Source organism: Pleurodeles waltl, chromosome 1_1 (assembly GCF_031143425.1).
Source record: "Pleurodeles waltl isolate 20211129_DDA chromosome 1_1, aPleWal1.hap1.20221129, whole genome shotgun sequence".
Taxonomy (NCBI): Eukaryota; Metazoa; Chordata; class Amphibia; order Caudata; family Salamandridae; genus Pleurodeles; species Pleurodeles waltl.
Window position 1 is genome coordinate 24757399 of NC_090436.1, and position 16336 is coordinate 24773734.

At 50.4% G+C, this 16336-nt stretch overlaps 1 protein-coding gene across 6 annotated transcripts in view; it reads right to left on the reverse strand.

Moving 5' to 3' along the window:
* LOC138257057 (E3 ubiquitin-protein ligase TRIM39-like) overlaps window positions 1-16336 on the reverse strand; it is a 277109-nt gene that overhangs the window by 29890 nt on the left and 230883 nt on the right. For 2 of the 6 annotated variants that reach the window (XR_011198354.1, XR_011198360.1), the window contains exon 2: window positions 11885-11937. The exons of 2 other annotated variants lie outside the window; for them this stretch is intronic. The gene's annotated coding sequence lies outside the window, so the exon portion shown is untranslated. Of the gene's footprint in view, window positions 1-11884; window positions 11962-16336 lie in introns of all 6 variants that reach the window. 2 more of the 6 variants (XR_011198369.1, XR_011198348.1) reach the window with 1 other exon arrangement.

Below are 16336 nucleotides of genomic sequence, written 5' to 3' on the forward strand. Positions count from 1 at the left end.
TGGAGGATATTTATTTAGAAGACCTTTCAGGAATCTGATAACAATAGGGGATTTAAATAAAGATGGTTGGTCTGGAAGACATATGAAGGCTGACAAGGCCGATAAATAACCCTTAATGGTAGCCACTGCACAACCTTTCTGCGCTAGAGACAGAGCAAAAGACAAAACGTCCGATAGATGAGAATGCAAAGGATCAATCTGCCTCTCTCCACACCACGCAACAAATTTAGACCACCTATTAGCGTAGATAGATTTAGTGGAGTGTCGCCTGGCCGCTAATATAACATCCACTACCTCAGGCGGGAGAGAGAAGGAACTCAGGTTGCCCCGTTCAATCTCCAGGCATGTAGGTGCAGACTCTGGAGGTTGGGGTGTAGAACCTGCCCCTGCGACTGCGAGAGGAGGTCTGCCCTGAAAGGGAGACGGAGCGGAGGGCACATTGATAGTTGGAGAAGGTCGGAGTACCATACCCTCCTTGGCCAATCCGGAGCTATTAGGATGACTAGAGCCCGGTCCTGGCGAATCTTCCTCAATACTCGAGGAATCAAGGGTATGAGAGGAAACGCGTAAAGCAACTGGCCGCACCAGGTTATTTGAAACGCGTCCCCCAACGCTCTCTGCATCGGATACTGGAGGCTGCAGAACAACGGACAATGCGCGTTCTCTCGAGTGGCAAACAGATCTACCCGAGGAAACCCCCACCTCTGGAAGATTAAACGGACTTGATCTGGATGGAGAAGCCACTCGTGGTATGCCGAGAAATGGCGACTGAGACTGTCCGCACGCACGTTCAAGACTCCGGCCAGATGGTTTGCTATCAAGCAAATCTGATGGTCCTTTGCCCAGGACCATAGTCGAAGAGCTTCTCTGCAGAGAAGGTACGACCCCACTCCTCCCTGCTTGTTTATGTACCACATCGTGGTAGTATTGTCCGTTAGGACCTGTACCGACTGACCCCAAAGGGAAGGGAGGAAGGCCTTGAGAGCCAGACGTACAGCCCGTAACTCTAACAGATTGATGTGAAACATCTGTTCCTCTGGAGACCAAAGACCTTTGATCTCCAGATCCCCCAGATGAGCTCCCCACCCTAGAGTGGAAGCATCCGTTATGACTGTGGCCACTGGTGGCGACTGCTGGAACGGCTTTCCTTGTGAAAGATTGTTGCTTGCAATCCACCACCTCAAATCCACAGCAGCATCTCTGGAGATCTTGACAGTACCCTCTAGATCCCCTTTGTGTTGAGACCACTGCCTTCGGAGGCACCACTGAAGAGCCCTCATGTGCCAGCGAGCATGCGTGACCAACAGAATGCAGGAGGCAAAAAGACCGAGCAGATGAAGGACCTTGAGAACTGGAACTACCGCTCCATTTTGAAACATTGGAACCAAATCCTGAATATCTTGAATCCGCTGAGGCGGAGGAAAGGCCCGACCCAATGTTGTATCCAGTACTGCCCCTATGAACAGGAGGCGCTGAGAGGGCTCTAGGTGAGATTTGGGCTCGTTCACCGAAAAACCCAGGTCGAACAACAACTGGTTTGTTGACTGCAGATGATGCGACACAAGCTCCGGGGACTTGGCTTTGATCAACCAGTCGTCCAAGTAAGGGAATACTGCTATCCCCTTCCTTCTGAGTTCTGCCGCAACCACCGACATCACCTTCGTGAAGACTCGAGGTGCTGAAGTAAGACCAAACGGAAGGACCGCAAACTGATAGTGTTGCGATCCCACCACAAACCGGAGATACTTCCTGTGTGACTTGAGTATCGGGATATGAAAGTAAGCATCCTGCAAGTCGACAGACACCATCCAGTCTTCCTTGTTCAACGCCAAAAGCACCTGTGCTAGGGCCAGCATCTTGAATTTTTCCTGCTTGAGGAACCAATTCAAGATCCTCAGGTCCAGAATTGGTCTCAAACGACCATCCTTCTTGGGAATCAGGAAATACCTTGAGTAACATCCTCGACCCCTTTCCTGCTCTGGGACCAACTCCACCGCGCCCTTGGAAAGGAGGGCTTGTACCTCCTGTTCTAGCAACAGGAGGTGTTCTTCTGAACAATAAGAAGGGCGGGGCGGGATGAGGGGCGGGAACTCCCAAAAGGGACGGGTGTAGCCTTTTCCCACAATACTGAGAACCCAAGTGTCCGTTGTAACAGTCTTCCATTTGGTGAGAAAATGCTGTAATCTTCCCCCTACAGGAGAGGAGTGAGTGGGAAATGGTGGAAGCCTAAGGCTGCTTCCCCTGCTGCACCCCGCCAGAGGATGAGGAAGAGGCAGAGTGCAGCTGAGAGGCTCCTCTGGTGCGGACCCTACCTCTCCCCCTGAAAGATCTATAGGGATGGGAAGAGGCAGGTTGCTGATATCTTCCCCGAAAGGAAGAGGAGGAAGAGCCACGCCCAAATCCACGAAACCTCCTGAAAAATCTGGAAGAGGCCGTGGAAGAAGGAGCTTGGAGCCCTAACGACTTAGCCGTGGCCCTGCTTTCCTTAAAACGTTCCAAGGCCGAATCAGCCTTGGCTCCAAACAGTTTGTCCCCATCAAACGGGAGATCCAACAATGTGGACTGTACATCTGCAGAAAAGCCAGAGTTACGGAGCCAGGCCTGTCTCCTTGCCACCACAGTTGTGCCCATTGCTCTGGCTACCGAGTCGGTGGTATCCAGTCCCGTCTGGATAATCTGGGTCGCAGCAGCCTGGGCATTTGAGACAAGATCCAAAAGACCCTGGGGAAGCTCTGTAAACGATGAGGAAATGTCATCCATCAGAGCATGAATATACCTCCCCAGGATACAGGTTGCATTGGTGGCTTTTAACGCCAGACTGCAGGACGAAAAAATCTTCTTCGACTGCGCCTCTAGCTTCTTTGAATCTCTGTCCCCAGGCACCGTCGGGAAAGAACCAGGCGCTGACTTGGATGAACAGGAGGCCTGCACCACCAAGCGCTCCGGCGTAGGGTGCCTAGATAGAAACCCAGGGTCAGTCGGAGCCGCCCGATACCTCCTGGCCACGGCTCTGTGAACTGCTGGGGAAGATGCCGGCCTCTTCCACACCTCTATCACCGGATCCAGCAGAGCGTCATTAAATGGCAACAGAGGCTCCGCCGCAGCTGAGGCCGGATGTAGCACCTCTGTTAAAAGGTTTTGTTTAGCCTCCACCACCGGCAAAGGCAGGTCCAAAAAACTAGCTGCCTTCCGTACCACTGCATGAAAGGAAGCAGCCTCCTCAGTATATTCCCCCGGGGACGAAAGATCCCACTCAGGGGAAGTGTCCAGCCCACTGGCCGACTCCAGTCCACGCAGCCCATCACCCGAGTCCTCTAGCTCTCCTTCCTCCAGGGCTCGTTGGTACTCCTGCTCTTCTAATACACGGAGGGCACGTCTCCTGGAATGAAGTCGCTGTTCAATACGCGGAGTCGACAATGCCTCCGCCGAAGTCGAAGATCGGCGCCGATCTTCAGAAGCCACCGACGCCGCGTCCGGCGCCACAGGTAACTTCGGCGCCGACAAAAGAGCAGCTGCAGCAGATGGACCCACCGGAGTCACAGGCCGAAATCCCGACTTCGACGTCGACGGGATGGAAATCCCCGGGGCCAATCCTTCTGAAGCCACCGGAGCGGCCACCGGCGCCGACACTGGCGCCGAGCCCACGTTCCCAAAAGGGAGAAAGGGCATAAAGGGTGCCGGCCGAAGAGGCGCAGGATCACCCAAAGAAAAGGCCAAAGGCCCAGCTGGAGCACCCCCTGGAGCCATCTGTTGGAAGATGGCATACATCGCATTCAAGAATGCGCAACTATCGGCTCCAGGGGTGGGAAAAGCCGGATACTGAGGTGCCTGTCTCGGAGGCGACCCCGACGCCGGCCTCGGCGTCTGTGCCGGAGAAAACACCTGAGGCTCCAATCCCTCAATCACCAACGCCTGTCCAGGTGAAGTTGGAGACGCCGGAGAGGGCAACGGCGTCGAAGGATGCGGCGTAACCGTGGGACTGATCTCCCATGTCCTTCGGCGCCGATCCGAAGACCTGGAACGAGTCTCCTTCGAATGACGCCGAGATTCTCTACGGCGCCGGGAGTCTCGATGACGCCGATGTCTTGGAGAAGAAGACTTCTTGTGATGCTTCTCCTTCGATTTAGCCATAAACAGCTTCGCCTCACGTTCCTTGAGGGCCTTTGGATTCATGTGCTGGCATGAATCACAAGTCGAGACGTCGTGGTCGGAGCTCAAACACCAAAGGCAATCGGAATGAGGATCCGTCACCGACATCTTGCCTCCACACTCACGACAAGGCTTAAATCCAGACTTTCTCTGCGACATTATTACCACAGCGAAAGACTACGCAGCAAAAATACACTGTAACCAAAAAAGTAACAGTTGCTCCCTCGAAGATAACCGTTTCGAATGCACGGAAAAAAGGGAACTGACGTCCGCACGTCGTCGAGGACCTCTTATTGCCTGTATGACGTCAGACGGCGTCGCGTGGGCTAGAGTGACGTCCTCGTCGACGTGCAGAGACTAGTAAGAAGATTTCCGTCGAATGCTGGCGCCATGGGAGTATTCATTAGGTGAGGAATCCACAGGTAGTTGTATCCATCAGAAATGCTTTGCACTACCCTCTGATAAGCCTAACTGCTCGACCACAGTACAACAAAACAGCATTAGTATCATATTTGTTGCCTCTAAACTCTGGTGAATCCCTGTACAGACTATATTTCAATTTGATATAGCATATCCAGAGCCATCTTCCTACAATCTTGTATCAGTGGTTCCCCTAAATAGTCAATTTAGGGGAACCGGTATTGAGAGTGAAGGGTAGCAATCACTGGAGTACTGTAGGAATCTGGCCTGGTGTGTGCTAACTACCTATGGTATGATCACCTTATACAAGGTCCATGTATCCCTTATGAGTGAAGTGGAGTCAGTGTCAAGGAAGCCAGGCTCTCTAAAGGTAGCTGTGGATAAGTAGCCAAGGCTTATTTAGGAGACACACAAAGCTCTCATGCAATACCACAGTAGTCATACAGCACTTACACAAATGAAAGAAGGCACTCAGTGCTACGAAAATAGAGGCTCTTTATTAGAGTAATACAAACACTAGTTAGGCAATACTCTAATTGTAGGTAAGTAAACATACTACACATGTACAGTAACAATCAGGAATAGGCTTAAAAAGCAATTGAGAACACTGAAAAACAGCAGACAAAACTCTAGACCAGGGGGAGTGGGGGTGGGGTGGTGTTGGTGTTAAGTGGATGCAGGAGTTGGTCGACGGTGGAAAGAAGACTGTCAACACTGGGGCAGGTGAAGAGTTCCTGGCTGATGCGGTCGACGTCCCATGCTGGATGAAGGATTGCAGTCAGTCTGTGGAGTGAAAAAAACACATACAAGACCTGAAAAAGGAAAATATCGCAGTTGCTAGCAGTGGAGCTGTTGGGGTCCAGGAAGGCCAAGTGAGGAGGAGAGGGAACTAAACCCACAGGGGATGTCCGTAGCGACCCTCGGCAGTGCGGAGAGTCCAAAGAAGAAGATGCAGCCCACACAGATGACTCGCAGGCAAGGAGCACAGGAGTCACGGTGAGGCCCATGCAGGACACTTAAAAAGGAGTCCCACGTCGCTGAATAACCATGCAAAGGGCTGAGCGTCACAGGGAAGAGTGATGTGGACAGGAGCAACACAAAGACTGAAGTTCCCCTGGAGGCGGTGCCATCAAGCCTTGTCAGTTGCAAGAGACACTATGCATGGAGAAGGGAAGGTCCTACCTTCACCCAAGTTGGACAGCTGGTAGGGAGGACACAAAGGACCACCAACTGTGATGCAGGATCCACAAAATCCATAGAAGAGGAGATCCATGCAGCCGGTCATCATTGCAGCAGAATGCCTGCAGATGCACAGGAGCGACTCTTTAATTCCACGGGAAGTTTGCTTCTTAGGGCAGACTGAAGACTCGCCACCCTCATATGATGCACAGCCGGGGAAATGTTGCAGTTGCTAGAAGAAGCCAGAGAAACAATGTTGGAGAGCAGAGGCGTAGCTATAGATGCGGACTGTAGGTCCCTGTGGAGTCCAGCTGCGGTTCGAGAGGCCAGAAGTTTCAGTAAACGATGCAGATGATTCCTGCTGGAGTCTTGCATGTCGAATCTGGGAACCCACCCATGAGGAAGACCCTAAATAGCCCTGGAAGGGGAACTGGTCACCTAACCACATGGCCACTAAGATGCCCCCAGAGGCCTCTGCCCACCCTAAGGTCAAGATGGCAGAATCAAAGGGCCATCTGGGGTGGTGATAGATAGGGGAGTGGTCATTCCCATTTCCATTGTTCAGTTCCAGGACAGAGCAGGGATTAGGAGTCCCTCAACTGGTGCAGATTGGTTTTATGAGAGGATGGCACCAATGGTGGCCATCAAAGCATACCAGTGGCTTGGCGAGGCTACCCCTGACAAGTCATTTAACACCTTTTTTATACCCAAAGTCAAAGGGTGTTGACTCCGTAACCTAAAGGAAATTCTTTTGTTCTGCCTTCCTGGACTACAAGTCGGAAACGTTTGATAACAAACATGCCCATGTTCAGAGTTACCCTTATGTAGCTGGCAAAGGTAGTGACCTATGTCCAGTACAAGCGTGAAATGGCATCCCCGCACTAATGAAGTCCAGGAAAATGGAGATGAGTCTGTGGGGGAATCTCTGCTCATGCAGGGGTGCCCTCCGACATCGGTACTTGCAGCAGGCCCTCTGGGCTAGGAGGCCCTGCCTTAGGAGTGACTTACAGGGACCTGGTGCAGTGATCTTCAGTGAAAGGGTGCATGCACCTTTACATGCAGGCTGCAATGCCAGCCCTGCAAACACATTTTACATAGGTCCCCATGGGTGGCATAACATGCTGCAGCCCATGGGGAACCCCTGGTGTCTCCCCGCCCTGGGCACCATATACTAGGGACTTACATGGGGGCACCAGTATGCAAATGTGGGAGGTATGAAGTCATAGCAAACAAATGTACAGGGGGAGTGCACAGTAACTGGGGTCCTGGTTAGCATACTGACAAGCAAAAAGTGGGGGTAACCATGCCACAATAAGGGTACTTTGCTACAGCTACATACCCTGGAGTCACAACACCCTGTAGATGACCACTTTCTGTGGGGAGTGGGCAACACCATGTCTAGAGGTCCTAAATTCCACCAGACACAAGTAGAATTTCCTCGGCGGTGTCCATTTCGGCTGGTCACCCTAGGGGTGTGTCCAGCCTTGAAATGCAAAATGCCTCCTACATAGCTAATGTTCCTGAATATCCAGGTGCCAGATGGGGTCTGGGGGTGGGCATCTCCCTTTCAGAGACTAGATCTGTCTCGGAATGCAGATCATGCTATGGGAAGGGGTGTCCAACACCTCACCCTGAGAAGCTTTGTGTCTGACCTCCAAAGAGCAAAGGATCTCACCCCTTGATCTCACTCTAGTCTGTTGGTGGCAAACTGGCTAGAACTGGTCAGTTAGCTCAGAAGCAGTTGTTATGTTTTCAGGAGGAAACTGTAAGGTACACTCTGGATGCGTGCATTAATAAATCCATCGCCAGGGCTTATAAAACCTGAGAGGTTCAACATCCCTATTTTCATTAAAGACATCATGGAGCTGGGCAACTAGTATTAATCAGTGGCCAACTAAAATGGATTCCCTGTTCACCTAATATATCTAAGAAACGACAGACCTAGCAGGGGCATATCTTCTCTTGCAGATATGACCACGCATATAATAATATGCACCATGCCTTAGGGCTATAAGGCCTGCTATAGGGGTGACTTACAAATATTACATGCAATGTTTTGGGGACATGGCACACAGTCCATAATTTATGTTGCGTTTTCACTTTTAGGGGGCACCTTGTCAAGCAGTCTGCATGAGGTCAGTGCTGGGTCCCTTAGAGAAGAACAAGTTCTGCTACAGCTCTTAGCGACCCTCTGCAGTACCGAGGCACTCTAGGTAACACTTACTATGGGACTTAGAAGGGTGCTACAGAGCCTTATCACTTGGGATCAAGGGATCGGGTGTCTTGTTTTGGGGAAAGACTGGCACTGGGGACCAGCTTACCAGGAAGCCAGTGAACTTCAGTTAAAGCTGCATCAAAACTTGGCAACAAGTTGGGAGGGGGCAAGGGACGGACAGCTAAGTACAAGTGTGAGTATGACTTTTTTGTGATGTTCGTTAATTGGTTGCAATGTTACACAAGGAGGACGGGCTGGGAGTTGAGATGAATTTGTGAGTATGGCACGTGGTGCCAAAAAAATCTTGCCATTGAATGTATTATGACCGCCCATGTTAAATATAGGGCTGCTCAGTTCCAAGGCAAACAAGACTTACTTGGTTTCACCTTATCCCATTTTCTTCTACCGTCCTACTCTTCCTTTATCCTTATTTTATCCTTGCAGGTTCATTTTTTTCTCTACTTTCTCCTGGTGATTGCTTCTCTATGACCCTGTTCCCCTTCCCATTCTGCCTTTTGCTCTTTGGCCAGGTCACTGGCACACTGGTCTACATTCTAAAAGTTTTAACATCTCATTTTCAGGGATAGGGAGGTCTTTCCATTATTGTAACACGGGAGCAGCTCACTACTATTCATGGAAATAATGTGTGACACCCTCACATTTACAATATATGAGGTTCTATTTTGATGTATGTAGGAAGTTGGCTCTGAACATACTATCTCAAAGTGAGAGATAGTGTGCACAGAGTCTAAGGGTTCCCCTTAGAGGTTGATAGTGGGAAAATTAGATAATTTGAATGCTCTATTTTTTGGTGGTGTAGTTGAGCAGTAGGCTTGTCAGAGGGTAGTGTTAAACATTTGTTGTACACACACAGGCAATAAATGAGGAACACACACACTCAAAAGACTTAACCCAAGTCCAATAGTTTGCCTGCAGAACATCAGGATCCCTCGGCACCGGCGAAAAGTGAGGGCTACTTTGAGCGACCTCAAAAACTGAAGGGACCAGTGACAACTGCGGACTCTCCTGCTGAGGCGTGACAGTAGGACTCATCTCCCATGTCTTCTGGCATCGTGAAGATCGAGACCTCGATCGGCTCCGCTCCAAACGGCGCCGAGAGTCATGATGACGCTGCTTCTTATGCTTTTTGGGAGAAACATGGAAGGATTCCTTTTTATGGCCCTTCTTCTTTGCTTTGGCTAAGAAGAGCTGCGCTTCGCGCTCCTTCAGAGCTTTTGGATTCATGCTCTGACACAAAGAGCAACCTTCCACATCATGCTCTGAACTAAGGCACCAAATACAGTCCGAGTGGGGGTCGGTCACTGACATCCGACCCCCCGCATTCTCTACACAGCTTGAAACCAGACTTCTTCGGAGGCGACACTGTAACCACCGAAAATCGTTACAGTTAACAACAAGCCAGGAAGAAAAACCATTGGTGAAGGCACGGAAAAAAGGAAAACTGATGTCAGTACGCCGACAAGGACCTATTATTGGCACGTTGACGTCAGACGGAGTCACGAGGAGCCATGCCATTATGACGTACTCGTCGACGTAGACAGCTAGGAAGAAGACTTTCCGTCGGATGCTGGCGCAAGGATACAATTCAAAAGGTGAGGAATCCACAGGTAGTTGTATCCATCAGAAATATATTTTAATTTATTTTAGAACCACAAGATTCAACTCAGGTTACTCACGTTATCGCAGTCGCCTGGGTGTCCCCTCTGCGGTATTTGTTTTCTGGATCTCGAGGTGGGGGCATTGGATGCAGAGTGAGAAGTCTCACGCTTCTGGCGGGAAGGGAGAGTTCTTTCAAGAGTGGCTGTTCCCCGACAGATGCGTCGCTGTGCAGTTTGAGTCTGGGGACAGGCCGGTAGGGCTGGAGCCAAATCAGTTGGTGTTTCCGTCATCTCTGCGGGGCTTTCAGGTCAGCAGAACTTATTTGTGCAGGTTGCAGGAATCTGATTTCCTGGGTTCAGGGTCACCCCTAAATACTCAATTTAGGGGGGTGTTTAGGTCTTGGGGCAGTAGCCAATGGCTACACCCTCTTGGTGCCTCCACCCTTAGGTGATGGGGGCACATCCATATTGCTTTTGGGGGCATCTTCCAATCTCAAGATGGAGGAATTATAAAAGTTAAGAGTCACCTTAGGGGCTGTCCTGACTGGTGGGTGGCTCCTCCTTGTTTCCCTCATCATCTCCTCCAGCCTTGCTGCCTAAAGTGGGGGGAGTCCATCTCCACTAGCTGGGATGCCCTGGGGTGTTGTAACAAAAGGCATGAGCCTTTGAGGCTCCCGCCAGGTGTTACAGTTCCTGCAGGGGGAGGTGAGAAGCATATCCACCCAGTACAGTCTTTGTTCCTGGCCACAGATTGACAAATGTACTCTCCCCATGTTGCCAGAAACTAGTCTGGTTGTGTCAGACTGGCAGAAACTGGTCAGCCTAGCACTAGGAGTCGGACTGGTATTCCGGGTCCCTCTCTAAGATGCCCTCTGGGTGTATTTTAAAACAAATACCACACTGGCATCAGTGTGCATTTATTGTGCTGAGAAGTTGGATACCAAACTTCTCATATTTCAGTTTAGCCATTATGGAACTGTGGAGTTCGTGCTTGTTAAACCCCCAGACCTTATACTCTTATGGCTAACCTGCAATTACAATGTCCAAGGTTTTGCTAAGACACCGTAGGGGCATAGTGCTCATGCAGCTATTCCCTCACCTGGGGCATAGTACACCCTGCCGTAGGGCTGTAAGGCCTGCTAGAGGGGTGACTTATCTATGCCATAGGCAGTGTGAGGTTGGCATGTCACCCTGAGGGGAGTGCCATGTCGACTTAGTCATTTTCTCCCAACCAGCACACACAAGCTGGCAAGCAAGTGTGTCTGTGCTGAGTGAGGGGTCTCCAGGGTGTCATTACGGCATGCTGCAGCCCTTAGAGACCTTCCTTGGCAACAGGCCCTTGGTACCAGGTGTACCATTTACAATGGACATATCTGTGTGCCAGGGCCGTGCCAATTGTGGGTACCGGTTAGGGAAAGAACACCAGGCAGATCTTATCCTCCAAACCCACCCTTGCTGCCATCCACAGAATCAGGAAGAGCACATCTGAAGGCAGATGGTTTTCTTACCTTGTAGCCCAGTCAAACACGCTTCCACTCAAACTCAGACATGCAGACTCACTGAACCAGCTCACAAAGGATCTAAAGACATGGATCGCAGAGTGTGCAGCACGTCCGCAACAGCTATTTGAGCCTCCATGGGTGATAAGCCACCCTTTAAAAGCGTCTGATTGCTCAAATGACTGATGTGTGTAAAAATACCTTTATTAGGAATGAAAAACTTGCCTAACAATAGCTTTACAAGTATGTCTCAATAAAAACATAAAAGAAAATAAATGTTTTACCTAGAAGTTATTTTGAAAGATTAGCAACACATAACTCACCCACTGTTCAATATCAGTCATGTTTGGCCACTAGAAATGGCTGCCAATACTCTTTTTAGTTTTGTTAGTTCCAGAGTGATCTCCAATTAGTGAAGAATGTAACTTATTAAAAATGTGTTTTGCCAATTCTTCACCAACGATAACTTGTGCCTTCTTCCCCTTTCCTACAAAGAACACCTTTTCACCTAATTTGCCAAAAAAACATGAGAACGTTTAAAGGACGATTTCTATTTACTGCAGATGTTGCACGAGAGATACATTAAAAGCACGTAATATATATATACACACGCTAACAATCATTTAAAAAAATAAAATATAATGAAATGAATCAGACTAAACAATATTTGTTAACACATAAGTAGGTAGATCAATATAATTGAAAGGATCACCAATTCATGAAGCTTCATTCAAACAAGTACAGTAAATTGTATGAATGTATAACAATTTTCTAATTCCAAAGTAATTTGAAAAATAACTTACCATCAATGGTGATTTTTTTGGAAAGTCTCCGTAATCCATGCTTCATTATTTTACTGAAATCATCAGGGTACACATTACTGCGTATATAAAATTCTGAATCTGGTTGTACTTTGTAGCATCCATTGTTCTTTACAATAACAAAATAAATATAAACTGAAGAAAATCTAAACATCGTAATAGTAAAAAAATAAAATCACATGGATGAATATACGTTAACAAAGGTAAATAATGTGTTCCTCTGATTGACAATTTGCACCCACACATTCGTTTTTTGAGAATGGATACCATAAGAATATCTCTCCATAGTAGCTGCCTCCGGTCTGGTGGGAGGAGCACATAAGCCATCAGAAGTCTGCTTCTTCGCCAAGGCATTGCACCTTTTAATAGGAAGAAAAAGATAGTTGGAGATGGTCCTCTTCTCTCATCAGCTTGCCTAATTTTCACAGCAATTAAGCAAATAAAAAGCTGATCATCCATTTAGCGTTCTTTAGTACAATGAATGACCGCTGTGGGTCAAATATACGTAAGAATGAGGAGGTAGAGAAAAAGTCGTCAGGACAATATTTAGACCAACGTGAAAGAGTGAACACTTTTGGAAAAAGAGAACCAGCTTGCCTCAATAGATGGTAGTTAAATGTGTGGCTCAGAGAGGGTTAGATGCTCGTTAACCCTTATGTAAGAAGTAATTACGGGAAAAAAAGAATATTGTATCGTCAACAAACCTATAGGTCCTCATTACAACCCTGGCGGTCGGTGTTAAAGCGGCGGTAAAACAGCCAACAGGCCGGCGGTAAAAAAAATGTAATCACAACCGTGGTGGAAACCGCCAACATAGACAGCCACTTTAACACTCTGACTGCCACAGTGGTACAAACAAACAGCATGGTGGTCACCACCAACAGACAGGCGGAAGACAATGTATCGCCCACAGTATCATGAGAGGCTAATCCGCCACCTTTTCAGGGGCGGATTCAACGCGAACAAAAACACGGCGGAAAAAGAACTTGGAAGGAAAAATGCTCACCTCTACACATCATACGAGGAACCAGAATGCCATGGAGCCGGAACTCCATATTCTACCAGCCATTGTCTTCCTGCTCCTCTACCAGGAGCACGAACGCCAGCGGCAAAGACCACAGTGAGTATTGCACCTACGACACAGGGGAGGGAAAAGAGTGACACACACACACGCAACACCCCCACCCTCACCCACTACAGCACACACACACAAATACATGTTGATACATTACAGTTACACCCCCCAAGGCCCCCGGAAGAAGGCAAGGACAATGGAAATGACTAACGATTCTGATCAATAAAAATCCAGTACTCATAAATATATATATACATACACACTATTAACAAATATATACACCAAGAATTAAAGTCCATGTGCTGCACATACATAGTCCGTGGACCACTGGGCCCAAAATGCATGGGCGAGGCCCACACAAGATATCCAATCAAAACGGAGCGAACACTGCAGGGGCATCAGATCGAAATACAACAGGCACCTCAGGGGGAAGGGAAGGGGGGCACCTCAGCCGGATGAGTGCACAACGCCAGATCCATGAGGGGCCTCCATGGCTATTGATGTATCCTGGGGAGTGCAACGCCACAGTCTCAAGTCTTTTCAGTGGGTGGTTTGCCCACTGCTGCATCCTGGGGAGTGCAAAGCCACAGTCTCACAAGTGAATAACAGTCTCCACTGGTTCTGGAGGGGGGTTTGTGCCCAGCGTGCTTCATCCTGCCAAGGACTGAGGTAGTGGATGTGAATCTCCACTGGTTCAGGAGGGGGCTTGGTGCCCAGAGTGCTTCATCCTGCCAAGGACAGAGGTAGTGGATGTGAATCTCCACTCACGGTGGGCCATGGAAGCTGTCCAGGCCCCTGAAACTGACCACCAGCTTCGTACGACTGACCACGGAGGATGGCAGCCATATCTGCGGTGGTGCCACTGGCATATGTGGCGTGTCCACTGGCAGTGATTGTGGCAGCCTCAGTAGCGGCGGTGCTTGCGGCGCTCATTGGCCTGCAGTGCTGGTGGGTGGCTCAGTGAGCGTGCTGGTGACGGTGGTGTCCTGGGACGCGGTGATGGTAGCGCCGGTGTCCTGGGAAGCGGTGCTGGTGGTGGCGGTGTCCTGGGAAGCAGTGCTGGTGGCGGCGGTGTCCTGGGAAGCGGTCTTGTCCGCCGTGCAGGTTGGCGGCGACTTCCCTTTCTTTCTGTGCCTCTTCCCCACCTTGGATGGTGGCGCAGCTGTCTTCACACTCCCAACTGTAGTCCTGGGAGAGCCTTTGGTGGCAGGTATTTTGCCCTTCTCCCTCCGGGCTGTGGCCAACTTCTTATGTTTCTGAGGTGGGGGACTGTCTGTGGTCTGGCTCCTTGGCACACTGGCTGCCCTGCTGCTTGGCGCACTCCAGAAGCCGGTTACTGCTGGCACCACTGTTCCCGTTGATGTGGTGGCTGAGGAGCTGGGTTGTGACCTGGAAAGCCGTTCCATAGGGGACGGAAGGGGTGGGGGAGGGAGGGGGAAGAGGTCAAGGTTTGACAGGAAAAGTTTTAGACAAACTAGGAAGGGTAGATGGAGGGGGTTTGGGAGTGGAGGAAGAGGTAGTGGTTGTAGGAGGTGTACATCGGCTGAATTTGGGTGAAGGTGCATGGGCTGGAGGCTGTTGAGGTGGATGGGTGTTGGGTGGGTGGGTGCCTGCGTTTGTGTACTTTGGGAGGAGGGCTCACAGACACACTGGGAGAGGAAACTGGGGATGTGTGACTGGTAGTGGTGTGGTGAGTGCACGAGCGGTGTGTGGTGATGGACGTAGTGGCTGAAGATGTAGTGCATGCAGGTGTGAGTGGAGACGTGACAGGGAGGGGTGAGGGAGACGAGGAGGAGGGGGACACAGTGGAGGCAATGGATGTTGGTATGTCTGCATGGGTATGATGCTTGTGTGAGTGCCTGTGGGATGTGTGGTGCTTATGTTTGCCAGAGCTACCCTTGTGTGTTGAGGTGTGTGCATGCTGGTCTTATGGTGTGCTTGGGATAGGCTGAGGTACAGGGGATTAGGTCTGGGTGGAGGAAGTTGGAGGGGGGAGGCTGGACACAGGGACAATGGCTGCCATCAGTGCTGAGGCCAGCGTATGAAAAGCTTGCTGTTGGGCTGCCTGACCAGAATGAATGCCCTCCAGGTATGCATTTGTCTGTTGCAACTGCCTCTCTACACCCTGGATAGCATTCAGAATGGTAGACTGCCCAACAGTGAGGGATCTGAGGAGGTCAATGGCCTCCTCACTGAGGGCAGCAGGGCTGACAGGGGCAGGGGCTGAGGTGCTGCTGTGAGGACGGTGCTGGTGGGGGGGGTGGCTGTACCTGTAGGTGCAGGGGGCACAGAGGGGCCTGCCACCGCAAGGGAGCTCCCATCAGAGGAGGAGTCTGTGTCGCTGGTCCCAGCGCCTGTCCCCGCTGTGGAACTCCCCTCGCCCGCTGTTTCGCCCTCCAGGGCCATGTGGGATGCAGATCCCTCCTGCTCCGGTGCCACTGCTCCTCTGCCTGATGATGCTAATGCACAAAAGAACATGTAGACCACAAAAAGGTGGGGAAGACAGAAGACATATTCAGTGCATGCAATACCGCTACAGTTGGGGGACACTACAGACACAGCAGCCCTCTGCACTACGCCATGCACTTAGAGTTCCCTAATTAATCACAGGGACATGGGGTACAAGGCCTATGCCCGACTGCTGCACACATGAGTCACAGGAGCCTGACTAGGTGTAGATGGCTCTTAACACTGGTGGGGTGGCACATAGCCTGCCTTACGGAGGTAACATGCCTACAAAACTCGTCCTGGCCAAGGGGTACCCACAGCCCACCTCCCCCAACCAGACACCTCCAATGTGCGCTGAATCAGCTGAATGAGAGCGTACTCACCCCCTTGTGGCTGCTGTGATGCTCTCAAGCGCCCATCCAACTCCAGGCACGCCACCACCAGGATCTGGAACATCAGGGGTATCATCGTGCAACGGGCGCACCACCCCCCCACACATTGGGAACTCATCCCCAGCTGGGCCTCCCCTGTCTTCTTGCTCAAGCGGCGAATGTCCTCCCATGTTTTCCGGCAGTGGGTGCTACGTCTGTGGTGGACACCCAGGGTCCTGACTTCCTTGGCGATGACACGCCAAATATCCTTCTTCTGGTGGGCACTGACCTACAGGAATAGGACAGGGGAAAAGGAGAAGATATAACCGTCCGCACCGTCACAGTCATTGGCCTGCATTCCTACCCTTGCCATGACACACATACACTCACCGTCGTTTCATGCACGCCTAATTCTCCCCTTCCATCTTCCATCCACACAGGCATTGCCCATACAGCATGCTCACAGTGTACTTACCTGTTTGTCTGGAGGAACGTAGAGCAGCGTGTACGGGGGGAGGACCCCATCCACTAGTTTCTCAA